Genomic DNA, 27,441 nt, shown 5'->3' with positions numbered 1-27,441 from the left:
CCTAAACCAACTCCGAAGAAGAGGGGTATTCTATTTCTCAGTCCTGAAGATATGCAAGAGGCAAAGAAATCTATGAAATAAAAAGGTATTAAAGCTGAAGATGTCTAGAATTTACCTCCTATTGAAGAAATACATGGTCTTAATTTACCACCAATTGAAGAAACATATGATCTTAATCCATTACCTATTGAAGAAGTACATGGTCTTGATAACCCGAAATAGGTAGTAAAGGTAAATTCTCTCTATAGATATGATAAAGCTGAAATCCCATTTACTAAGTTTGCTAGCCCATGCTTAGATGAGTTTGATAAATTTATGGTTAAGCAAGAAGACTTCAATGCTTATTTTGGTAGACAATTGAAATACAATTCCAATATGCTTGAACACTTGGGTGATTATATGGCTAATGTCAAAGGTGAACTTAAACTTATTAGTAAACATGCTTCTATGGTTACCACTCAAGTAGAACTAGTACTTAAGGCTCAAAATGATTTGCTCAATGAATTGAATAGTAAGAATAATGATAATGTTGTTAGAGTTATGACTAGAGGTGGTAAAATGACTCAGGAACCTCTATATCCTGAAGGCCACCCTAAGAGAATTGATCAAGATTCTCAGAGAAATAGTATAGATGCACCTAGTCCTTCTAAAAGGAAGAAATAGAAAAATGATAGTACTTTGCATGCTTCTAGTGAACCTATTGCTGAAACACCTGAGAATCCAAATGATATTTCTATTTCTGATACTGAAACACAATCTGGTAACGAACCTGAAACTAGTGATAATGCTAATAATAATGTTCATGATGATGCTCAACCTAGTAATGATAATGATATAGACATTGAACCTGTTGTTGATCTTGATAACCCACAATCAAAGAATCAACGTTATGATAAGAAAGACTTTGTTGCTAGGAAACATGGAAAGGAAAGAGAACCATGGGTTCGGAAACCCATGCCTTTTCCTCCCAAACCATCCAAGAAAAAGGATGATGAGGATTTTGAGCGCTTTGCTGAAATGATTAGACCTATCTTTTTGTGTATGCGATTAACTGATATGCTCAAAATGAATCCTTATGCTAAGTATATTAAAGATATTGTTAAAAATAAAAGAAAGACACCGGAAGCTGAAATTTCCACCATGCTTGCTAATTATACTTTTAAGGGTGGAATACCAAAGAAACTTGGAGATCCAGGAGTACCCACTATACCATGCTCCATTAAAAGAAACTATGTTAAAACTACTTTATGTGATCTTGGAGCCGGTGTTAGTGTTATGCCTCTCTCTTTATATCATAGACTTGATTTGAATAAGTTGACACCTACTGAAATATCTTTGCAAATGGCTGATAAATCAACTACTATACCTGTCGGTATTTGTGAGGATGTGCCTGTTGTAGTTGCAAACGTTACTATTTTAACAGACTTTGTTATTCTTGATATTCCCGAGGACGATAGTATGTCTATTATTCTTGGAAGACCCTTTTTGAATATTGCAGGGGCTATTATTGATTGCACTAAAGGCAATGTCACTTTTCATGTTAATGGTAATGAGCATACGGTACACTTTCTGAGGAAACAACCTCAAGTCCACAGTATCAATTCTATTGGAAAAATTCCATCGATTATTTTTGGAGGTTTTGAATTTCCTCTACCTACTGTCAAAAAGAAATATGATATTCTTATTATTGGGGATGTGCATATCCCCGTTGAGGTAACATAATGTTATTCAAAATTTCTTCGGTTCCATGTTATTCGGAATGAGTTCGTTAACAAGACTTGATCAACCTTGTTAGTGGATCCCTTTTGATGAGCATGAGATGGATGAAACTAGAAGGCACAACCATCTGTACCCTCCTTTTACTTTCTGTTATTTATATTAAATAAAATAAAAATAAGTATTTTCCGTCTGTTATCTGATTTATCCATGCAATATAAAAATACCCCGAAAATAAAAGTTCTCCAAATGCCCTGAAATTTAAATATATTTTTTCTGGAACATTTGAGAATATTTGGCACCGAGAACACAGCACGGGGGGCATCCACCTGGCCACGAGGATGGAGGGCGTGCCCTACCCCCTGGGCGTGCCCCTTGCCTCGTGGGCCCACGGTGGCCCTCCTCCACTTATTCCTGCACCCACACACTTCTTCTTCCTCTCACAAACACGAATATCCAGCTCAAGCACGAGTTCTAGCTCATTTTGCTGCGATTTTCAATCTCCTTGCTCAAAGCACCTCTCACAAAACTGCTTGGGGAGATTGTTCCTTGGTATGTGACTCCTCCATTGGTCCAATTAGTTTTTTTCTAGTGCTTTATTCATTGCAAATTTTTTCTACTTAGGTGACCCTATTCTTGAGCTTGCATGTCAAATTTATATGGTCAAAAGTAGTTTTGATGCATGATATAGGCTCTAGGCACTTGTAGGAGTAGTTGCTATCAATTTTATTGAGTTTGGTTCACTTTTATTTTGAAGCTACTAAAAATTTCAGAATTTTTCAGAAAATAATGAAGAGATTTTTGAGGGGCTCATCGAGCCGAAGCTCGAAGGAAAAGCAAAATGAAAAAGCAAAGAAGCCCAAATATAATCTGCCTCGCACCACGGAGGTTCGGCTGTGTGAATGGCCTTCCGATGATTTCTTGAGAGCAGTCGGGATTTATGATGATCTTTATGAATTGGCTGAGAATGCAGGCCTCACCGCCTTCCTCCACGACCAACGCGAACAGTATCTCTTACTCACAAATATCTTTGTGCAAAACTTTCATTTCCATGCTAAGAGTTCACCACCTACGGTGGAGTTTTATTTATATGATGAGCATAAGGAGATGTCACTTTATGATTTTTGTCGGGTTTGTTTAATCCATTTTGAGGGCACGATAGAGGAACCACATCGCGGTGATGTGGATGGGTTTATTGATACCATCACTATGGGGGGAAACGAGGAAGGTTTCCGATGCACGAATCACTAGCATATCCTGTTTTACCCTACTTTGCAATATTTGCTAGTCGTTGCTTAATTGGTCGCGGAAACTGTGGAAATCTTAGTGTTCCTGATATTATTATTTTCTTCCAAGGTTTATTCTCTGATAACTCTGTTAGTATGGGCGGTATTATTGCTAAACGATTAAGTCTGAACCGTACAAAGGGCCCCATCTTTGGAGGCATCTATGCTTCACGCCTAGCTGCACATTTTAACATACCTATTAGGCATTATGAGAAGGAAGAAAAATTGCCGCCCCATGTTTATTTAGATTATAACAGTATGGCGGCACATGATTTTATTGTTAAGAATAGGGAAGGGGAGCTTAAATACAAATTGTTCTTTCATAAACATCATCCTGAGACTATTACCCTGCCTGATCCTTCCTTGTTTGATTTATCTGCAGGCCAGTACCTTGTTCCGTTAGAGGCTATTCACGCCTACCGGAACCCTACATCAGCCACAGAGCCAAAGTCGGAACCACAAGTTGATCCTCCACGACAGTCTAATTACCATTGGGATCCGGAGATGATTGCCAACCAGTGGCAATCAGAGTCTTCTTCTTCGCAGTACGACCCCAACTATTACTATGGATATCCGCCAGGCCAACCGTGGCCATAGACCAACTTAGGCCAAAATCCTAAGCTTGGGGGAGTATGTATTTCCCACCGACAATACATTCATGTTCACACACTCATTGCTAGATGTCGGTGCTCATACTTTTTCATTGTATCATCCATGCTAGTTTATTTCCCTTTTTATGCTTTCTTCTTGTGTGTTTAATAAACCTTAAGAAAAACAAAAAAATAGTTGTAGCTTTTAATTAGTTTACTTTCCATGCTTGCAGTAGTCATTAAAATGAAAACCCAAAACGATTTCCTGTTCTTCTTTTACTTGTTGGGAGCTTTCCCGTGTAAATAGTTTTATTTCTTTTCTTTTCTTTGGGGGTCGATAAGAGAAGACCATGTTTAAATTGTTGGAGTGGCTCTTATATGCATTATTGTTGATCTGACAAAAGAGCCCATATCACCTTGTCTTCTCTCTTGAATTGAATGCTTGCAGATTCCAGCTTAGTCCAATGCACGTGCACTATTATTATTATCCACATCGTTCGGTCGTGCAAGTGAAAGGCAATTATGACGATATATGATGGACTGCTTGAGATGAGAAAAGCTGGTATGAACTCAACCTCTCTTGTTTTTGTAAATATGATTAGTTCACCGTTCCTGATTCAGCCTATTATGAATAAACATGTTTGCAATGACAACTAGAGATCATAATTTCTTATGCCATGCATGATTAGCTAGGAGCTTATAATGGTTTACCTTACGTGCCAACATGTTATTAAAATGGTTGTGATGTGGTATGATAGGGTGGTATCCTCCTCTGAATGATTTAAGTGACTTGACTTGGCACATGTTCACGCATGTAGTTGAAACAAAATCAACATAGCCTTGTTCATGGTGGATTATATCCTACCCAATCTTTTGCTAGCCTTCACCTGTACTAAGCAGGAATACTGCTTGTGCATCCAACTCCATAAACCCCAAAGTTGTTCCATATGAGTCCACCATACCTACCTATATACAGTATCTACCTGCCGTTCCAAGTAAATTTGTATGTGCCAAACTCTAAACCTTCAAATAAATATCATGTTTTGTATGCTCGAATAGCTCATGAATCAACTAGGGCTGTCTGTATCTTCCATGTTAGGCGGGTTATTCTCAAGAGGAGTGGACTCCGCTCCTCACTCGCGAGAAAATGGCTGGTCATCGGGATGCCCAGTCCCATGCTTTATGCAAATCAAATCAAAATAATTGCAAACAAAACTCCCCTTGGGACTCTTGTTAGTTGGAGGCACTCGTTGTTTCGAGCAAGCCATGGATTGATGCTTGTTGGTGGAGGGGGAGTATAAACTTTACCATTCTGTTTGGGAACCGCCTATAATGTGTTGTGTGTATCATGGAAGATATCACCATCTCTTGGTTGTTATGTTGACAATGAAAGTATACCGCTCAAAATAGTATTCACCTCTATTTCAAAACTGAGCTCTGGCACCTCTACAAATCCCCGCTTCCCTTTGCGAAGGGCCTATCTATTTACTTTCATGTTGAGTCATCATCCTCTTACTAAAAATCACCAGTTGGAGAGCACTGCTGTCATTTGCATTCATTACTGTTAGTTTACATTGAGTATGGCTTGACTGGATCTCTTTTACCATGAATTACAATGTCTAGTCAGTCCTTGATCTTTAAAGGTGCTCTGCATTTATGTTTTGCAGTCTCAGAAAGGGCTAGCGAGATACCATCTTGTTATATCATATTACGATTGTTTTGAGAAAGTGTTGTAATCCGAGATTTATTATTATTGCTCGCTAGTTGATTATGCCATTGATATGAGTAAACATGAGACCTATGCGTTATTGTGAATATGGTTAGTTCATAATCTTTGCTAAAACTTGAATGCTGGCTTTACATATTTACAACAACAAGAGCAAACAGAATTTGTAAAAGTTTTTCTTTATCACTTTCAGTTTATCAACTGAATTGCTTGAGGACAAGCAAAGGTTTAAGCTTGGGGGAGTTGATACGTCTCCGTCGTATCTACTTTTCCAAACACGTTTGCCCTTATTTTGGACTCTAACTTGCATGATTTGAACGGAACTAACCCGGACTGACACTATTTTCAGCAGAATTGCCATGGTGTTATTTATGTGCAGAAACAAAAGTTCTCGGAATGACCTGAAACTTCATGGAACGTCTATTTGGAAATAATAAAAATCCTTGCAAAAGATGAAGACCAGGGGGCCCACACCGTATCCACGAGGGGGGGGGCGCGCCTGCCCCCCTAGGAGCTCCTCCGTCCTCAAATCCAACTCTATATATTTGCTTTCGGGGAGAAAAAAATCAGAGAGAAGGATTCATCGTGTTTTACGATACAGAGCCACCACCAAGCCCTAAAACCTCCCGGGAGGGCTGATCTGGAGTCTGTTCAGGGCTCCAGAGAGGGGAATCCGTCGACATTGTCGTCATCAACCATCCTCCATCACCAATTTCATGATGATCACCGCCGTGCGTGAGTAATTCCATTGTAGGCTTGCTGGATGGTGATGGGTTGGATGAGATTTATCATGTAATCGAGTTGGTTTTGTTAGGGCTTGATCCCTAGTATCCACTATGTTCTGAGATTGATGTTGCTATGACTTTGCTATGCTTAATGCTTGTCACTAGGGCCCGAGTGCCATGATTTCAGATCTGAACCTAATATGTTTTCATCAATATATGAGAGTTCTTGATCCTATCTTGCAAGTCTATAGTCACCTATTATGTGTTATGATCCGTTAACCCCGAAGTGACAATAATCGGGATACTTACCGGTGATGACCGTAGTTTGAGGAGTTCATGTATTCACTATGTGTTAATGCTTTGGTCCGGTACTCTATTAAAAGGATGCCTTAATATCCCTTAGTTTCCGCTAGGACCCCGCTGCCACGGGAGGGTAGGATAAAAGATGTCATGCAAGTTCTTTTCCATAAGCACGTATGACTATATTTGGAATACATGCCTACATTACATTGATGACTTGGATCTAGTTCTGTGTCACCCTAGGTTATGACTGTTACATGATGAACCACATCCGGCATAATTCTATATCACCGATCCATGGCCTACGAGCTTTCCATATATTGTTCTTCGCTTATTTACTTTTCCGTTGCTATTGCTATCATCTCTACAAAATACCAAAAACATTACTTTTGCTATCATTACCTTTTGCTACCATTACCACTACTATCATATTACTTTGCTACTAAATACTTTGCTGCAGATATTAAGTTTCCAGGTGTGGTTGAATTGACAACTCAGCTGCTAATACTTGAGAATATTCTTTGGCTCCCCTTGTGTCGAATCAATAAATTTGGGTTGAATACTCTACCCTCGAAAAATGTTGCAATCCTCTATACTTGTGGGTTATCAATACCTTGTTCAATCTCGTTACGGCAAAGCTCTTTACTCGTTCCGCAACACATCATCCCGTGATCAACTCCTTGATCACACTGAGCTCATTATGATGATATCCTATCGAGTGGGCCCAGAGATACCTCTCTGTCATACGGAATGACAAATCCCAGTCTCGATTCGTGCCAACCAAACATATACTTTCGTGGATACCCGCGGTGTACCTTTATAGCCACCCAGTTACGTTGTGACGTTTGGCACACCCAAAGTACTCCAATGGTATCCGGGGGTTGCACAATCTCATGGTCTAAGGAAAAAGATACTTGACATTAGAAAAGCTTTAGCAGACGAACTACACGATCTTGTGCTATGCTTAGGATTGGGTCTTGTCCATCACATCATTCTCCTAATGATGTGATCCCGTTATCAATGATATCCAATGTCCATAGTTAGGAAACTGTAACCATCTATTGATCAACGAGCTAGTCAACTAGAGGCTCACTAGGGACATGTTGTGGTCTATGTATTCACACATGTATTACGATTTCCGGATAACACAATTATAACATGAACAATAGACAATTATCATGAACAAGGAAATATAATAATAACCATTTTATTATTGCCTCTAGGGCATATTTCCAACAGTCTCCCACTTGCACTAGAGTCAATATTCTAGTTACATTGTGATGAATCGAACACCCATAGAGATCTGGTGTTGATCACGTTTTGCTCGTGGAAGAGGTTTAGTCAACAGATCTATGACATTCAGGTCCGTATGCACTTTACAAATCTCTATGTCTCCATCTTGAACATTTTCTCGAATGGAGTAGAAGCGACGCTTGATATGCCTGGTCTTCTTGTGAAACCTGGGCTCCTTGGCAAGGGCAATGGCTCCAGTGTTGTCACAGAAGAGAGTCATCGAGCCTGATGCATTGGGTATGACTCCTAGGTCGGTGATGAACTCCTTCACCCACTGCTTCTTGTGCTGCCTCCAAGGCTGCCATGTACTCCGCTTCACATGTAGATCCCGCCACAACGCTTTGCTTGCAACTGCACCAGCTTACTGCCCCACCATTCAAAATATACACGTATCTGGTTTGTGACTTGGAGTCATCCAGATCTGTGTCGAAGCTAGCATCGACGTAACCCTTTACGACGAGCTCTTCGTCACCTCCATAAACGAGAAACATATCCTTAGTCCTTTTCAGGTACTTCAGGATATTCTTGACCGCTGTCCAGTGTTCCATGCCGGGATTACTTTGGTACCTTCCTACCAAACTTACGACAAGGTTTACATCAGGTCTGGTACACAGCATGGCATACATAATAGACCCTATGGCCGAGGCATAGGGGATGACACTCATCTTTTCTCTATCTTCTGCTGTGGTTGGGCATTGAGCCGTGCTCAATCTCACACCTTGCAATACAGACTGATCCATATTGAACTTCTTCAATATCTTGTCAAGGTACATGCTTTGTGAAAGAACAATGAGGCGTCTCGATCTATCTCTATAGATCTTGATGCCTAATATATAAGCAGCTTCTCGAAGGTCCTTCATTGAAAAACACTTATTCAAGTAGGCCTTTATGCTTTCCAAGAATTATGTATCATTTCCCATCAATAGTATGTCATCCACATATAATATGAGAAATGCTACAGAGCTCCCACTCACTTTCTTGTAAACACATGCTTCTCCATAAGTCTGCGTAAACCCAAACGCTTTGATCATCTCAACAAATAGAATGTTCCAACTCCGAGATGCTTGCACCAGCCCATAGATTGAGCGTTGGAGCTTGCACACCTTGTCAACATTCTTAGGATCGACAAAACCTTCTGGCTGCATCATATATAGTTCTTCCTTAAGGAAACCATTAAGGAATGTCGTTTTGACGTCCATTTGCCATATCTCATAATCATAGAATGCGGCAATTGCTAACATGATTCGGACGGACTTCAGCTTCACTACGGGTGAGAAAGTCTCATCGTAGTCAACCCCTTGAACTTGTCGATAACCCTTAGCGACAAGCCGAGCCTTATAGATGGTCACATTACCTTCCGCGTCTGTCTTCTTCTTAAAGATCCATTTATTTTCTATGGCTCGCCGATCATCGGGCAAGTCAGTCAAAGTCCATACTTCGTTTTCATACATGGATCCTATCTCGGATTTCATGGCTTCCACCCATTTGTCAGAATCCGGGCCCGCCATCGCTTCTTCATAGTTCGAAGGTTCACCGTTGTCTAAAAACATGATTTCTAGGACAGGGTTGCCGTACCACTCTGGTGCGGAACGTGTCCTTGTGGACCTACGAAGTTCAGTAGCAACTTGATCCGAAGTCCCTTGATCATCATCATTAACTCCCTCTCTAGTCGGTGCAGGCACCACCGAAACATTTTCTTGAGCTGCGCTACTTTCCGGTTCAAGAGGCAGTACTTCATCAAGTTCTACTTTCCTCCCACTTACTTCTTTCGAGAGAAACTCTTTCTCCATAAAGGATCCATTCTTGGCAACAAAGAAATTGCCTTCGGATCTGAGGTAGAAGGTATACCCAATAGTTTCCTTAGGGTATCCTATGAAGACGCATTTTTTCGACTTGGGTTCGAGCTTTTCAGGTTGAAGTTTCTTGACATAAGCATCGCATCCCCAAACTTTTCGAAACGACAGCTTAGGTTTCTTCCCAAACCGTAATTCATACGGTGTCATCTCAACGGATTTCGACGGAGCCCTATTTAAAGTGAATGCGACAGTCTCTAAAGCATATCCCCAAAATGATAGCGGTAGGTCGGTAAGAGACATCATAGATCGCACCATGTCCAACAGAGTGCGATTACTACGTTCGGACACACCATTACGCTGAGGTGTTCCAGGCGGCGTGAGTTGTGAAACAATTCCACATTTTCCTTAAGTGTGTGCCAAATTCGTGACTTAAATATTCTCCCCCACGATCTGATCGTAAGAACTTTATTTTCCTGTCATGTTGATTCTCTACCTCATTCTGAAATTCCTTGAACTTTTCAAAGGTCTCAGACTTGTGTTTCATTAAGTAGACATATCCATATGTACTCAAGTCATCTGTGAGGGTGAGAACATAACGATAGCCACCGCGGGCCTCAACGCTCATTGGACCGCACACGTCAGTATGTATGATTTCCAATAAGTTGTTTGCTTGATCCATTGTTCTGGAGAACGAAGTCTTGGTCATTTTTCCCATGAGGCATGGTTCGCACGTGTCAAATGATTCATAATCAAGAGACTCCAAAAGTACATCTGCATGGAGTTTCTTCATGCGCTTGACACCAATGTGACCAAGGCGGCAGTGCCACAAGTATGTGGGACTATCATTATCAACCTTACACTTCTTGGCATTCACACTATGAACATGTGTAACATCACGTTTGAGATTAAACAAGAATAAACCATTGACCAGTGGGGCATGACCATAAAACATATCTCTCAAATAAATGGAACAACCATTATTCTCGGATTTAAATGAGTAACCATCTCGCATTAAACGAGATTCAGATACAATGTTCATGCTCAAAGCTGGTACTAAATAACAATTATTGAGGTTTAAAACTAATCCCGTAGGTAAATGTAGAGGCAGCGTGCCGACGGAGATCACATCGACCTTGGAACCATTCCCGACGTGCATCGTCACCTCGTCCTTCGCCAGTCTCCGCTTATTCCGCAACTCCTGTTTTTAGTTACAAATATGAGCAACCGCACCGGTATCAAATACCCAGGAGCTACTATGAGCGCTGGTTAGGTACACATCAATAACATGTATATCACATATACATTTGGTATTGCCAGTCTTCTTATCCGCTAAGTTCTTGGGGCAGTTCCGCTTCCAGTGACCGTTTCCCTTGCAATAAAAGCACTCAGTCTCAGGCTTGGGTCCATGCTTTGGCTCCTTCCTGGCAACTTGCTTACCGGGCGTGGCAACTCCCTTGCCATCCTTCTTGAAGTTCTTCTTACCCTTGCCTTTCTTGAACTTAGTGGTTTTATTCACCATCAACACTTGATGTTCCTTTTTGATCTCCACCTCCGCTGATTTCAGCATTGAATATATCTCAGGAATGGTCTTTTCCATCCCCTGCATATTGAAGTTCATCACAAAGCTCTTGTAGCTAGGTGGGAGCGACTGAAGGATTCTGTCAATGACCGCATCATCCGGGAGATTAACTCCCAGCTGAGATAAGCGGATGTGCAACCCAGACATTTTGAGTATGTGCTCACTGACAGAACTATTCTCCTCCATCTTACAACTATAGTACTTGTTGGAGACTTCATATCTCTTGACCCGGGCATGAGTTTGGAAAACCATTTTCAGCTCTTGGAACATCTCATATGCTCCGTGCTGCTCAAAATGCTTTTGGAGCCCCGGTTCTAAGCTGTAAAGCATGCCGCACTGAACCAGGGAGTAATCATCACTACGCGACTGCCAGGCGTTCATAACGTCTTGAGTTGCTGGGAAAACAGGTGCATCACCTAGCGGTGCTTCAAGGACGTATGCTTTCTTGGCAGCTATGAGGATAATCCTCAGGTTATGGACCCAGTCCGTGTAGTTGCTACCATTGTCTTTCAGCTTGGTTTTCTCTAGGAACGCGTTGAAGTTAAGGGCAACATTAGCGTGGGACATTTGATCTACAAGACATATTGCAAAGTTTTAGACTATGTTCATGATAATTAAGTTCATCTAATCAAATTATTTAATGAACTCCCGCTCAGATAGACATCCCTCTAGTCATCTAAGTGATACATGATACAAGTCAACTAGGCCGTGTCCGATCATCACGTGAGACGGACTAGTCATCATCGGTGAAAATCTTCATGTTGATCGTATCTTCTATACGACTCATGTTCGACCTTTCGGTCTTCTGTGTTCTGAGGCCATGTCTGTACATGCTAGGCTTGTCAAGTCAACCTAAGTGTATTGCGTGTGTAAATCTGGCTTACACCCTTGTATGCGAACGTTAGAACCTATCACACCCGATCATCACGTGGTGCTTCGGAACAACGAACCATAGCAACGGTGCACAGTTAGGGGGAACACAATTCTTGATATTTTAATGAGGGATCATCTTATTTATGCTACCGTCGTTCTAAGCAAATAAGATGTAAAAACATGATAAACATCACATTTAATCAAATAGTGACATGATATGGCCAATATCATTTTGCTCCTTTTGATCTCCATCTTTGGGGCGCCATGATCATCATCGTCACCGGCATGACACCATGATCTCCATCATCGTGTCTTCATGGAGTTGTCTCGCCAACTATTACTTCTACTACTATAGCTAACAGTTAGCAATAAAGTAAAGTAATTACATGGCGTTTTCATTGACACGCAGGTCATACAATAAATTAAGACAACTCCTATGGCTCCTGCCGGTTGTCATACTCATCGACATGCACTACAAAAAAAATACACTTTCGTGATGATATGTGTTTGTCACAGTAGGTCGCGTTTTCTGTCATGCATGTACATCCATGAAAAATTTATGACAGAATCAAGATAGTCATACCTGTGCTGTCGTAGAAGTGTTCCATGACATTGCCAAAATTATCATCACGGAACTGTCCACTTCCATGACGATAAATCACGCGTCATAGAAGTGCTTTCATCAAGGGTGACCGACACGTGGCATCCACCGTAACGGAACGCCCTTTAGCTATCGGGTCGGATTTTGGATCCGATAACCTGTTAACAGCCACGACCAATGCCGATTTTCCACGTGTAAAATTCTCATTGGCTGACGGATGCACACGTCAGCTCCGCGTTGTCACAGGTGTCACTCATCCAACGGCCGAGATGGGCCTATGATATGTTGACACGTGGACCGACCCAAAAGTGGCCCACAAAGTTTAAATGGGCCGGCCCAACCGAAGGCCCATAAGATTTAGCGGACCATAATGGGCCGGCCCAGCTAAAGGCCCATAAAATTTAGTGGACCATAATGGGCCGACCCAGCTAAAGGCCCACACGATTTTGTAGACCATAATGGGCCGGCCCAGCTAAAGGCCCACAAGATTTTGCGGACCACAATGGGCCGGCCCAGCTAAAGGCCCACAAGATTCTGCAGACCATAATGGGCCAGCCCAGCTAAAGGCCCAACATTCTCTATCAAATCGGCCCGTCAACGGCCTGTCCTAAACTTGTCATCAACGCGACCCATGGTCGCTTCTAGCCCGTTAACAGTCCGCTAATTAATTGGGCCAAATTACGGCCCGGTGTATTTCCGGCCTGTTAAAGGTGCGGCTTCATTTGGGCCCATTTACAGGCCATCAAAACTTTCGGCCCATAAATGACCATGAAGGATTTGGGTCATATTTGGCCATGTCTGACATTCGGCCTGTTAGAGGCCCACTATAGCTTTGGGCCACTTTCGGCATGTTGTCATTTTTGGCCTGTTAACGCCGGACGTAAACCATGGGCCATATGTGGCACAATGTCATATCAGGCCCATTAACGACCCATATAAAAATGACGATAATCTAGCCCGACGGAAGTTCTGGCCTATTAAAGGCCCGTGTATTAGGTCGGCGCATTTACAGCCCGTCCAAATTTCGGCCTGTCAAAAATCCGCATCGTAAATGGGCCACCATTTTGGCCTGCTAAGTCCAGTGGGTTATTTGGCACAATCAGGGCCCAATCTCACTTTCGGTCTATTAAAGGCCCATGTTTTTTATGGGCTTGAGATATTTACACCTGTAAACGGCCTATTTTACTAAGGGCCCAAATTATGTTTAGGCCTGTTAAAGGCCCACTATGGGCACAGGCCTACCAGAAAAATATGAAAGCTTATGCTGATTTAGGCCCAGATATTTTTAGTGGGCTACATGCCAATTTCGGCCCGTAATCGTTTTTAGCCCAGTTGGAATGGGCCGAAGAATGTTGGCATGTTGGGCTCCTACAAAGCTTTCGGCCGAATACATTATGAAGATAAACCTACACTATACAAAAATAGCGTTGTAATTACTGCAGCCTGAGGCAGGATCATAAATGTTGTATCACAACAAAATAATTCCAACCATACAACAAAAGGCATGTCGGCATAAAGTTTATAGTCCTTCCAGATAAAAGCACCATCAGATGTATAGAAGCACAGATCATTTGACCTGAGTGCTAATGTTTCAGGCTGTAGAATCTGATGGAGCAGCAAGATCTCCACCTTTTTCCGCCATTGCTCTTGAACAACGAAGCGAATGTCTGATAGTCTTGTTTCAAAACCATTCATATCTTGACGACATTTCTCAACCACTATTCTTGTTTCCGAAACAACGTCCATTAGGGATTGGACTTATGTCTGGAGCACAGATATATCACTCTGTCTACCAGGAAGATTTTTTCAGTAGGCGATTTGGACAAGGTTACCTTGACAACCAACCCAGAATTACGCAGGAAGGTGCTTTTTGCACTGTTAGTGGAGAGATACTGACGGACTTCAGCAAGAGGTGACATTGTGCCTGTAGTAGTCTCGTCACCTTCAGGTGGTTGTGGCTGTTCAATCATTTGTTCCATAGCTTCCTGAAAGTTTGAACTTGTAGATTAGTGTACCAGATAAGTTACTAATGAGACAAAAACAAACAAAGTTGGTTAAACGTTTATACATAACTTATTTTGATGAACTACTGTAATACATTAGCATGTATTGTAGTGCCAACTACATAATAAAATCACTTTCGGAACATATGTCCATGTAGCATGCCTACTGTATTCTCTATTTCCTCACATTCATTGACATCTAAGGATAAAGAGACATGGTTTAAAGTAGGATGAACATAGTATGACATCATTCATATCATGGGCAAACAGATATAAAACAAATAGGCTATTTTATCATTGTGTGTCCACGTGAACATAACAACTAGATTACAGATCAAGACCAAAAGAATATCCTTCGTCTCTTTTAAACCATGTTAGGTGAAATGATACGTTAAGACAACTGTGAATAAAAGTGAACAGAGTAACTGACATTGGCGGCAAACCACGTAGTTAAATGAACACATCACAGTACCAATCAGTTCAAGGCAGGAGGAGTAAAAGGACTTACAACAGCAGCTTGAACTGGTGTGCTCATGCCCTTCATCTTGCTGGTGTGGCAATCCTTGAAGATTTTCACTGCATTCGGTTCAAGTTCTTTTTGGTCCGCACGGGCTTTCCTCTGTATTTGGAACAAGTCAATATAGAAATGATAATATGGCACAAAAAAAGAAGGAAGTAGCAGCTATTTACAAGAGCCTCGCAGTGTGCAATATAGCTACGAGATCCTGTTGTCTGTTGGAATTTCACTTTAGAACGGTTGGTTTTGTTCTTCAAACAGTTAGCCTAGAAGAAGATACACTTGTAAGGCACATACATAAATACAAGTTCAATATGTGGTCTGATCAAATACATATAGCCTACCTGATACTTTCGATTAGACTAGTGTTTAACGAGGGCTGTCCAGTCTTCATCTATAATACATTCCACTGGAGATGTTTGGGCGATTTCATTGTTAGCCTTGCCTTCAAAGTGAGATTTTCTAAGGTGGTACCAATACTGTCGCAGAGCAGACTGAAAAACATTAGTGCATGCTTGTTTAGTTGCATCATCTTTCGCATCCAACTTGAACCTCATCTGTTGAAAAAAGAATGTGAGTCTTATTAGGAGGAAGGTAGAAAGTATGGGACAAAGCAAGACAATATTACTAATTGCGATGAATAACATTACTTATGGATAAATGGTCAAGGAAGGTGTTAAACTGGGTATTGTGTTTCTCATTCCTGTACTGGATCCACGTTCGGAGGATATGTGCATGACACCTAACGGCAACGGTTGCCTCTGATACTAACTTGGCTGACTCTGTAGCATCACGTGGCCTTTTAAACCTACCTCAAAATGGATCTCCATTCTTCCTTGTTTAGATTTTGTTAATCTGTCAAGCATTATCCCTGATGTCTGTTTCCGCTTGCGTTGTGGTGCTAGTTCAACAACGAATATGGAAAGTGTTAGTGTACATTAAACTATGAGAGTACATATAAAGGAGCATGCAACTGCAACTTGACTTGGTCAGGTACCATCTTGGTGTTGATGCTCATGAGGTTCATCTGATCTTGCCAAGTCCTGTTGTGTCAGCAGTGCTTCGGAAGTAGTGTTAGGTGTGAAGGCAGCTTGGGAACTGGCCAGTTCCGGAGCAAACGAATGAGTAACTGGTTGAGATGCTAGTACAGTTGAAGCGGATGCTACAGCTGGTGGAGCAGGTGATACTGTGTTTGTAGATTTAGCCGGTGGACTTGGACCTTCTACTGCACTATTAGTACCAGCAGAATCTCGACGGCAGAACCTTTTCCGTTTCACTCGACGAGTAACAACACTCCCTACTATATTATTTTCCTTGCTCTTTTTTGACTTTGCCATGTCAAGCTGTACCCACAACACAAAAGAATAAAATCACTCTATTGAACTCATTGATGCATGATACAGACAAGCAATACTTTGACATAAGACAACCGTATGAGGATGGAATATGTAAGAAACATAGGACGACATGACATATTCATAGCTACGATGTGCAAACTAAGCAGAAGGATTTTCAAGAAAATAGAAGTAATGCAAGCTAGACACCATATGAAAGATGCAACCAATATTACTCTGCCAAGTTAAAAGTGTCTTGTCATAAGTGGCAATTCGAAAAATTATAAGCAGTACAACGTAGAAATCAATGCAAGATGCAACCACTATCAAAGTGCCATGTTAAAAGCGTCCAATCATGAGTGACTGATGCGGGATACACAACAACAGTACTTTGATGTAAGAACATGGTATGATAGATAGATGCAGTGTATTCTAGACACAGAAAGCCATGTCATATGCACATGTATAACATATAAACTCAGCAGGTGCAATTCAATTGAAATAGAAGAAATACAGGCTAGACAACATATGCAACATGAAACCAATTATCACAGTGTCAACTTAGAGCAAGCACCTGCGATGGTGGAGTACGGGAGATGAACTCATCATGTAGACTTGGGACTTCAACTTCATTAGCAGTAGTAGTGGCAAATCTAGAGAGTCTCTGTTTGCGTCGGTGCGGAGGACCACCAACATCCTCTAACTTACATTTTTCCTTCCTATTTTCTGATATTGCCTTATGAAGTCAAAACCACAAGCAGATGAATAAAATTAGCTCTGCATAATTGGTTGATGCATGATACAGACGAATACTACTTTGATGTACGGCAAGCGCAGGATAGGAGGATGGAATATATACAAAAAGAGACAATGTTTCATATTCACACGTACGATAGGAGGATGGAATATGTATGAAAAAACAGTAAGCGCAAGGCATTTCAACAAAATTAGAAGAAATGAAAGCTTGGCACCATATGAACATGCAAACAATATCACTCTATCAGGTAAAGAGTGTCTCGTCGTAAGTGCCATTTCAAGAAATTAGAAGCAGTACAAGCTAGAAGACAATGCAAGATGCAACCTACATCACAGTCCGAAGTTAAATGTGTCTTATGGGTAAGTGATTGTTGCAGGTATAAGTTGTAAGCTACGCAGATGCAATTCAACATAATCAGAAGCAATACAAACTAGACATCATACGGAAAACGCAACCACGTATAATAGTTCCAAGTAAGAGCAAGCACCTGTGATGGTGGAGTAGGGGAGATGTGCTCATCATGTACACGCATGTTCTAGAAATAGGAACACGTGTCATATTCACAGGCATTATGCGTAAAGTAAGAAGATGCAATTCAAGTTAGAAGCAATACAAGCTAGACATCATACGCAATATGCAACCACATATAATAGTGTCAAGTTAGAGCAAGCACTTGTGATGGTGGAGTAGGGGAGATGTGCTCATCATCTACACAGCTACGTTGACTATCCAGCCTTGTGTTGTCTTGCGAATCTTGTTGGGAGGATGGCGGAGTAGAATCTGTAGAGACCCCTTGTTTGAGTTGCTCTGAAGGACCATCATCATCCACTGCCGGACTAATTTCCTTCAGCTGTAATGATTTTGCTTGTGAAGTCGAACCGATAAGAAAAAGGAATAAAATTCGCTCTTCGGAACTCATTCATGCATGATACTGACGAACACTACTTGGATGAAAGGCAAACACATGATGCGAGGATGGAATATGTATGAAAAACAGGATGGTGTGACATATTCACACCTATGATGTGGTAACTAAGCAGAAGGCATTTCAACAAATTAGAAGCACTGCAAGCTAGACACCATATGAAAGATGCAACCAATATCACTCTGCCAAGTTCAAACTATATGGCGTTTCAACAAATTAGAAGCAGTACATGCTAGAAATCATATGCAAGACACAACCAATATCATAGTGGCGACTTAAAGGTGCCTTATCATAAGTGACTGATGTGGGATATGCAAGAGTAGTGGTCTGATGTAGAAACAGGAACACATGTCATATTCACAGGCATTATGTGTAAAGTAAGCAGATGCAATTCAACAAAGTTAGAAGCAATACAAGCTAGACATCATACGCAACATGCAACCACATATAATAGTGCCAAGTTAGAGCAAGCACCTGTGATGGTGGAGTAGGGGAGATGTGCTCATCATCTACACAGCTACGTTGACTGTCTAGCCTTGCGTTGTCTTCCGAATCTTGTTGGGAGGATGACGGAGTAGAATCTGTAGAGAACCTCCATTTTAGTTGCTCGGAAGGACCACCATCATCCAATGCCTTGCCAATTTCCTTCAGCTTTATTGATTTTGCATTGTGAGGTCATACCGGCAAGAAAAAGGAATATCATTCGCTCTTCAGAACTTGTTCATGCATGATACTGATGAACACTACTCTGATGAAAGGCAAAGTCATGATACGAGGATCGAATATGTACGAAAAAATGGACGGCTTGACATATTCACACCTATGATGTGGTAACTAAGCAGAAGGCACTTCAACAAATTAGAAACACTGCAAGACACCATATAGAATCATGTGGGGAGGATGACACTGCACTCTTTAAATGAGTAGGGCATCTCACAGTAACCCACTCGGGTGACTGTCTCATCATAAGTGATCGACGAGGGATACAAAAGAGCATTAGCTTGATGTACGGACATGGTTAATAGACATATGTAGTATGTATCAAAAACAGGAAGGCATGTCATTATCAAAGGTATAATGTGTAAAGTAAGCAGATGCAATTTAACCAAATTGGAAGCAATACAAGCTAGACACCATATGCAACATGCAACCACATTTGACAGCGCGAAGTTAAAGCAAGCACCTGGGATGGTTGTGTGTGGCAATTGAGATCATCAACTGCAGAGCTACGTTTACTGCCTCCAACTGCTGACACTGCACCCATTAGAGCGCTGAAACGCTTAGTGCTTATCTTCGAATTACACTCGAGCGACTTCTGTCTTTTCTTTTCTGCACTCATCAACACTGCGTTAGAGTCTGAAATACCCATGCATAAAAAAACAATAGTGTGAGTATGGGTGAAGTGTGTGCACAACTAGTATAGTGTAAAGGTAGTAGATAGCAGGTCGGTGAGAAATAAATGACGGGAGACATATGATAGCTCTACAACATGCATGGCACACTAAATTACTACAGGATTCTATGAAAATAACAGTTGACTGAAAGCAAATAGGCCAGTCCATTTTTTCCGCACCGTCCGATGTACAAAGAACAGGCAGATCGCCTTCATCTACCTCCAGCCAGTCAGTGTTGACGATCTTCCTCGAAATGCTAGTGACCACCGGCCCAGTATTGCTCCCCTGCCTGTGCCCTCTCCTCGACCTCACCGCACCGCCGTGCTTGGCACCTCCCCCCGGGCCATCCATTCAAGCCCCGCCGACCTCCAGATCGGGCGCAAGCAGCTCCTGCGCCCCACACCCCTATGATAGACACCGATGCGTCGCTTCCCCGGGGAACAGGCGGACTAGGTGCTCCGCGCGCCTAAGCAGGTGCGGCTTATTTTAATTGTGGTTCGACTGACCCTGAATTGAAATCCAGGCGGGCTACTGACCTCTAGCAAAGGTGAAATAGTAAAAGGGAGGAAACCTTGTGCATTTAGTATCACGAAGAAGATGCAGTAAGAAGCGCTCAACTAGTTTATTTCGTGGGCTGAATACGGTGTGAGCGGAGACGTAAGATTTGCATGAATAAGGGAAGAGCAGTACCTCTTTCTGCTGGCAGTGTTGTGTCCTCCTTCTATTTTTCCGACGATCTTCTTGTTGTTCGCCGGAAACTAGAAGTTGTGGAGGACGGTGCAGCCTTGGACGAACCCATGGCCAAGTTGTTGAGTGTGCTGCGGTGGCCGTCTATCGGTGGCGGGGAAGCAGATTCGAGGCGGCGAACGACGGCGTAGCGGGAACAACTCCGGTGCGGTGGACGGTTGCGACAGTGGAGCCGCAGCTGTGAGGCACATGACGGCGTGGTCGGAGTGGTTCTGGTACGACGCACATCGGCGTCGGTGTCGTGGAGGCAGCTCTGCCTCGGCTTCAGCTGCTAAGTCCTTGAGGGTGTTGCGGTTACAGTTGCATTGGACAACGACATCGGGGTACCGGCTCCGGCGTGATGGAGGAGGGCGGCAGGGAATTGGCCGCTATGGGGTGGAGGACGGAGGTGGTTGGGGTTTCGCGGCTGGTGGAGAGGGCATTTTCGCGCCCATGGAGTATGAATGGGGAAACAGAGGGAGGCGGGGAACTAAGGGGGAACAATGTTTCGGTTTGAGACGCGCTTGCTTGAAATTTGGGGAAAGTTACAAACTTTGCCCCCATCTAAAATTTCGGACATATTGCGGGTTGGGGGTAGGACAGTCATGTTAGGTGTCCCAAATGTGGGCGGGATAGATTTCGGCGAGCGCATGGGTAGGCGCCCACGGCGTATGAATGCTTCTCGGAGGCGGTTGAGAGTGACGTCTTGGTGAAGTTACAAACCTACCCTGGTTTAGACCTTTGGACATCAGGCCGATAGGCTACACGGGCCAGAGTCGGAACAGTAATTTCCTACCACCAAAACATTAGTCTCGCGTGATTTCGGGTGACCAGAGGCCTATTTGGCGCTTCGTTCAATATTTGGGAGCAGAAGCATTAACGTTTTTGGTTCTCTTGAATTGAACTTTCAGGATTTGTCAAACTTCACAAATCTTTACTCTTGAAAATCCTAAAGCTACGATTATTTTGGAATGGAGGGGGTACATTTGAATATACATTGTACACGAGTATATATTAAAAAATATGCAACTTACCTCAGTTCATGCATGGTTCCAGATATAATCTCCTTGGTTGCAAAAAAAGTTAGATATGCGTATGAATATATATAACATGTTCAAACTCACAAAAAAGATTGGTGCCCCCTTTTACATCTGATTTACAAATGCCATTATCTCGGGTTCAAATAGATGAATGCACTTGCTATGAATTCGAATCTTCGAAACCCCCTTTATGTTGAATTCGACATGTATTCTATTTCATAGCTAGCAATTTGGAATGTATCCATGCAAGTGACAAATGTATAAAGTGCGTCACACTAACAACATGGAGTGCACTAATTAATGTTTATATATGAATTGCAAAAGCATCCATTGCCTGTATTTCAAACCGCTCTCCCTCTATGGATCGATAATATGAAATAAACACATGCACATGCTAGAATTCAATAGAGTATGGGTGTCTGATAGACCGATTTTCATCCATACGCAATTTGCAAAATTCATGATCTCATCCAAAAATAATAATGCCATTTATATTTCAATTTAATGCGTAGAACCGCCTTTTACACGTAGATGCACTATGCCTCGCCCCGTTCTCACAAACGCGTTATATATCTCTCTATCTAACGCATTAGTGCACACACTTTATATGCATCGGCATTTCTCTTTCACACATGCTCACAATCTCTCTCAGGGTGTCGGGGTGTCTCACGCACATGCTCTCTCTGTTTCTCTCTCTCTCTCTCTCTTTCTGACTACTATGTACCACTCTTTTCACTAATCTCAGTTGGAAAACACTATTTCTCTCACATGCATATATACACATGCACGGTCTCTACTAGCCCTCTATATGCACATATATGTGCCTACGTGTCTCCCGCACGCACATTATCTTCAGGCCTCTCTCGCACACATTGCCCCCCCCCCCGACGCACCTCTCTCTTAGTAGTTAGCAGATATGATTTCATCATATCATTCGGTAGGATATCCCTGGCTGTTAGGCTGGATGGTAATACAAGGCAAAGTTTTACCCTAGTTCTGATCGGGCCCTTGCAGTTGAAGAAAGAGCCTACTCCTGGTACTGTATATTAGTGATAGGGGTGTGTACAAACTACACGTGAATACCAGGCATTGTGCGTGTGTGTATACTATCGACGAACTAGCCCCCAACCTTGTATAACATACTAAGGGCCTAGGGTTACAAATCATATATAGTCGGCTTATCACCAGTGGGGATAGAGTCCTCCACGACTCTGGTAGCTTCGTGTTGTACGCTGAGTCCTCCACATGGGTCTTCGTATAACACGTCTCGGTCCAACCTATATGTGGTGCAGGATGGAACCGACCCATGAGTCTTCATGTTGACCCACCACAACTAGAAATGATGTGCCCACCACACCACACACGCAATCGGCCACTAAGAAAATAAGCATATACAATAGTACAATGGTATCTAGCTCACGATACGTCTCCATATTTTGTTGATGACACTGACGGACTTTGCATTTGATGCGTGCTCCGTATTTTGTTGACGACACTTACGGTCATTGTATTTGAAGCGAAAGCACGATATGGTCACTGGACTTCAGAATAAGCTCATCACGGTCACCACATACATTTTTTTGTGCTAACCAACATGTGGTTGGATGGTTAGAGGACAGTGGTTTCTCGAGCCCACCAAGGTTAAAGTCCCGGTGCTCGCATTTATCTTGTGTTAATTTCAGTATTTTCCGGCGATGTACGTTCAGTGGGAGGAGACGTTCCACTCGACTACGAGGCACCTATGGTGACTTCGTAAAATCTCAAGATCATATATGCTAGCCCACTCCCTCGAAGGTGCTCATAGGGGTAGGGTTCGCGTGTGTGCGCTTATAGCGGTGAGTGCTTGCACGTATATATGAGCCCTTGCGTCTGTACCGTGTTAAACAAATACATATCATGATTATACGATCACTGGCTCACCCGTACAACTCCGTATTTTGTTGATGACACAATCAATTGACCAGTCAAACATTCCACACGATGCAACTAGTGTTGCACCATCGGGGCGCGTAACCGTGGGGCCCACCTGTCAGCCCGTATATGAAAGAAAGAAATGGTAGTTTGAGTCTGTACTGTGTTAATAAAATAGGAGTACATTTTAGGGTGATCATACGGTCACTGGCTCACCATATAGCTCCGTAATTTGTTGATAACATGATCAATTGACCAGTCAAGCGGTCCACATTCAGCAGCGCACATTACCATAGGGCCCACCCGTCAGTGCGTATATGAAGGACATAAATGGTAATAAATTAGTGGTCGGTGGGTATTTGAAGTCGTGAGACCTCTGGTTGGCAATCATCGGCGGTTGGGGGGCGTTCATTGGGCGGTGGGGTGGGGATCCCCAGAGAAAAAGCTCGGCGGTGGGGGGGGGCTAGAGGGATGGCCGGTGCGACGGCGGGCCGGAGGTGGGGAGTGGTTTCGGGGAGGGCGGGCTGGCCGCGGGCGGCGGGGCTGGCAGTTCGGCCGGTGGTGGCTGGCGGCTCAGGGGGGTGGAGTTTGATGATAAACTGGAGGCCCTTGATTTCATATCCAACGGCTGGAAAATCTAATGACCAGAGATGAAAAAGTCAGTCGACTGACGTGTAGCCTCACCCCGCACGTACACATGCATGCACGCAAGACACGCACACATGTAGGCGTGCAACACTGACACGTACACACGCACCATGCTGGCGTGCAACACTGGCACGTACACATGCACTCACGAACACACGCACGTACGCACCCATGCATGCAACACTAAAATGTACCCTTGCACGCACGCAACACTCGCACGCCTGCATGCACACAACACACGATGCAAGACACACGCTCAACCTATACGTGCATGCACCCTTTGTTAAGGACATGGATTGTTACGGGTATTAATCAATCTTATCTGTGATAAGCAGAACATTGATGTTTGCAACGGTCTTTATGAATCACAACATATCGAACGGGCTATCAACATAGTAGGCTTATCTACATGAAAAAGATGACGTCACACTCAATGAACAATCATCGGTTTATGAAATACCCGCTTCTGACCGCCCTGGCCCACCAAAGGTTCCTCTGTTGTGCGCTGCCTGCGTTGGGTCACTGACATGCAGGCCATGCACCCAAAGAGCCCACACGTCAGTGGAAGAACGACGGGGTGTCCTAGGTCAGAGTCGAGGGTGCCACTCGCGGCACGCCCGGCTGAACACGCCTCCGTGCCGCATTCAAACGCCTCCATGAAACCCACCCGTGTGGAAGCCGAGAAACCCACTCTAGACACACGTCCGTTCATGACCGGGCCGATGTTAAACACAACGCCGGCCGAGCTCCTCCCGTCCGCCGACTATTTAATCTCCTATTTAAACGAGGCCAAATGCCGGCCAAGAATCGCACACCTCCGCCGCTCCCCTATCTCCTCCACCATTTTGTCCACTCTTACAATGGCTTACGAAGAGTAGTTATTCCGCATCCAAGCCGGCTGGGTAGCCTACTAGATACGAGCTATGCAGCTCGCCGATCCACCTCCCTCCCCTCGCCCGACGGAGCCAGTTGCCGCCCCAAGCCGGCATGCGGTTCAGCAACTCGCCGCTCCAGGCCAGCTTGACGAGGAGCGGCGCATGGGCGTCATTGCTGCCGTCCGCGCCGCCGCTTCGTACCGCGTCTCCCGTTTCTGTGGCCGAGACTCCCATGCCGGCAGCCGTGCCATGCAAGCAGCGACAGAAGCCGAGTGCGCGGAGAGCGACGAGTCGGTGGCCAGCGCCTCCGCATCTGCCGCCATCATTGAGGAGAAGTAGAACACGGGAGGCCGCCGCTGCTTGGGTCCCATGAAGGCCACCACGGAGGCGACACCGGCGTGCACAGCAGGTGTCTTGCCGGATCCTTTTGTTGCGACGACCTTCGTTGACCCCGCATGGGCTCCACGGAAGAGGGGAATGTTAGGATGAACTCGAGCCGGTGCCGGCCATGGCGAAGTAGTGGCCGGTGATGAACTCGAACCAGTTGATGAAGCTATGTACCTAGGGTAGGGTCATGGACCTGTCCTAACTACCCTACCCAAGGACATCTCTAGAAGAAATCACCTTTCAATCGACTTCGAGGTGTTCCACTCGACAGACTCAAAGACACTCGACCAAGAAGCAATCACTCGACCAAGATCCAACCACTCGACGGTCAGGAGACCTCAAGTCACTCCGCACGCTAACGATCGATCATTAAGTAGCTTTTATGGTCATCATAGCACTTTATTAGGGGCGTTACCGGTAACGCCCGACCTTAATGTATTTGAAACCCTGCATAACTGAGGGCCGGAGGGGTCTGGCGAACTCTATATAAGCCACCCCCTCCTCAGTGTAAGGGGTTCGCACCCCTGTAATTCATACACACATAATCCAGTCGACCGCCTCCGGGCTCTGAGACGTAGGGCTATTACTTCCTCCGGTAAGGGCCTGAACTCGTAAACCTCGTGTGCTTACAACTACTCCATAGCTAATATCTTGCCTCTCCATACCAACCCCCCTACATTACTGTCAGACTTAGAACCACGACAGTTGGCGCCCACCGTGGGGCCGGTGTCTTAGCGATTTGTTGGAGAAGTTGCGATCTTTTCCGATCCAAATCATCATGGTTTCTGGCAGAGTTTTGGTGGAGGGCCGCGAGATCCGTCTCAGCGCGCTCACGTTCATCGCCGACGACTCCGCTTGGCTTCAGGAGGCTCCGCTCGACGTCGACGCACTCCCTGTCCGCGGGGCAACGCACTTTCGCGCGTGCGTCCGCGGCGTCCTCTTGCGGCAACCGTCGACCCATTATCGGTCGGCCCCTGTGTTGTCCTCCCTCCCTGTTTCCCGCCGGCGCAAGTGCTCCGGTCGGTCGAGACTTCAGCGGTGGGTGAGACACGTGGTGGCACGCCAGTCGGCCACCCCTCAAGTCGTGGCGATCGAGCCCGACGAATCCCTCTACGGCCTGTTCGACCTGTCGACTAGCTCCGCAGAGACCGCATCCGAATGCGACAACAGTGATCTGGCGGCGGAGGTTCTGATGGTCGATGGACCGCGCAGTCCTCCCAGTTTTCACCGCATCGACGGAGGCGCAGGTGGAGGCGACCCGTCGCATCCCCATGAGGAATATCTCCCCGAGCCTCTCAGGTCGCTGCAGAGAGAAGAACTTCGTCGCCGGAACATGGATGCACTCCACACTCCTATCATTGGAGAAACCCCCGAGGCTCGTGCCTTGGAGGACGCGCGCCTGGCGAACTTGGCTGAGCGCACTCGACTGGAGAACCTCCAGCGAGCACTCGACGAGCGTGCGCGACAACGGGTTCTAGAATCTAGTCGATGTCAGCTCTTTCCGCCCCCGCGGGTATATCGAACTCCGATTCAGAATTTAGTAGCTGCAGCCCGCATAGCAGAGTCGATCCAGCCTTCCCAGTCAGAGGCTGGCAGAGGCTTGCTGCAGATCAGTGCGTTACTCCGGGCAGCAGGAGACCAGAATTCCATTGTTTCTCAGTCACGGAACAGGATTCATAGCAGATCCATTGCTGCAAACACAATCCAGTCGGCTCATAGCCCAAGATCGCCCCCGAGGCGTGAGGGACGTGGGGACCGGCGTGATCAGTACGGAAACCGTGAGCAGTATGATCACCGATTCGATCATGACGATTGACGTCGAGTGCCCACCCCTCCCCCGAGGAGTGGATCGTATGTGCCTCGACAGCAGGATGACAGGCGCCCTCATAGTGTTGGGTGAAGGATTCCAGTCGACCCCAAGGAACCAGGCTTTGATGCGAGATCCATTCTTGTTCAAGGTTTGGTCGACAGGAATAGAGCTCACCGAGAAGGTCATGACAGAGATGCACCTACCAGCAGCAGAGTACATGTTTCGGGGCCAGAGTGCTTTAGTAGAGCCATCAAGGCCGCTGTGATTCCTCCCAACTTCAGGTTGGCGACTGGAGTCAGTAAGTTCACTGGTGAGTCCAAGCCCGATACTTGGCTTGAAGACTACCGAGTGGCTGTCCAGATTGGCGGTGGCAATGATGAAGTGGCCATGAAGCACCTGCCTCTCATGTTGGAGGGCTCGGCCAGAGCGTGGCTGAATCAGTTAGCACCCATCAGCATTTACACGTGGGAAGATCTCGCCCGAGTGTTCTTCACCACATTTGAAGGAACACGCAAGCGACCGGCAGGGCTGACGGAACTGCGGTCTTGCGTGCAGAAGCCGAATAAACTTTGAGGGATTACATCCAGAGATGGATCACGTTACATCACACGGTAGAGAATGTGCCGGAT

Source organism: Triticum aestivum, chromosome 4A (genome assembly GCF_018294505.1).
Source record: "Triticum aestivum cultivar Chinese Spring chromosome 4A, IWGSC CS RefSeq v2.1, whole genome shotgun sequence".
In the NCBI taxonomy this organism is placed as follows: Eukaryota; Viridiplantae; Streptophyta; class Magnoliopsida; order Poales; family Poaceae; genus Triticum; species Triticum aestivum.
The sequence above is the reverse complement of the archived record's forward strand: the minus strand, read 5'-3'. Positions refer to the sequence as shown.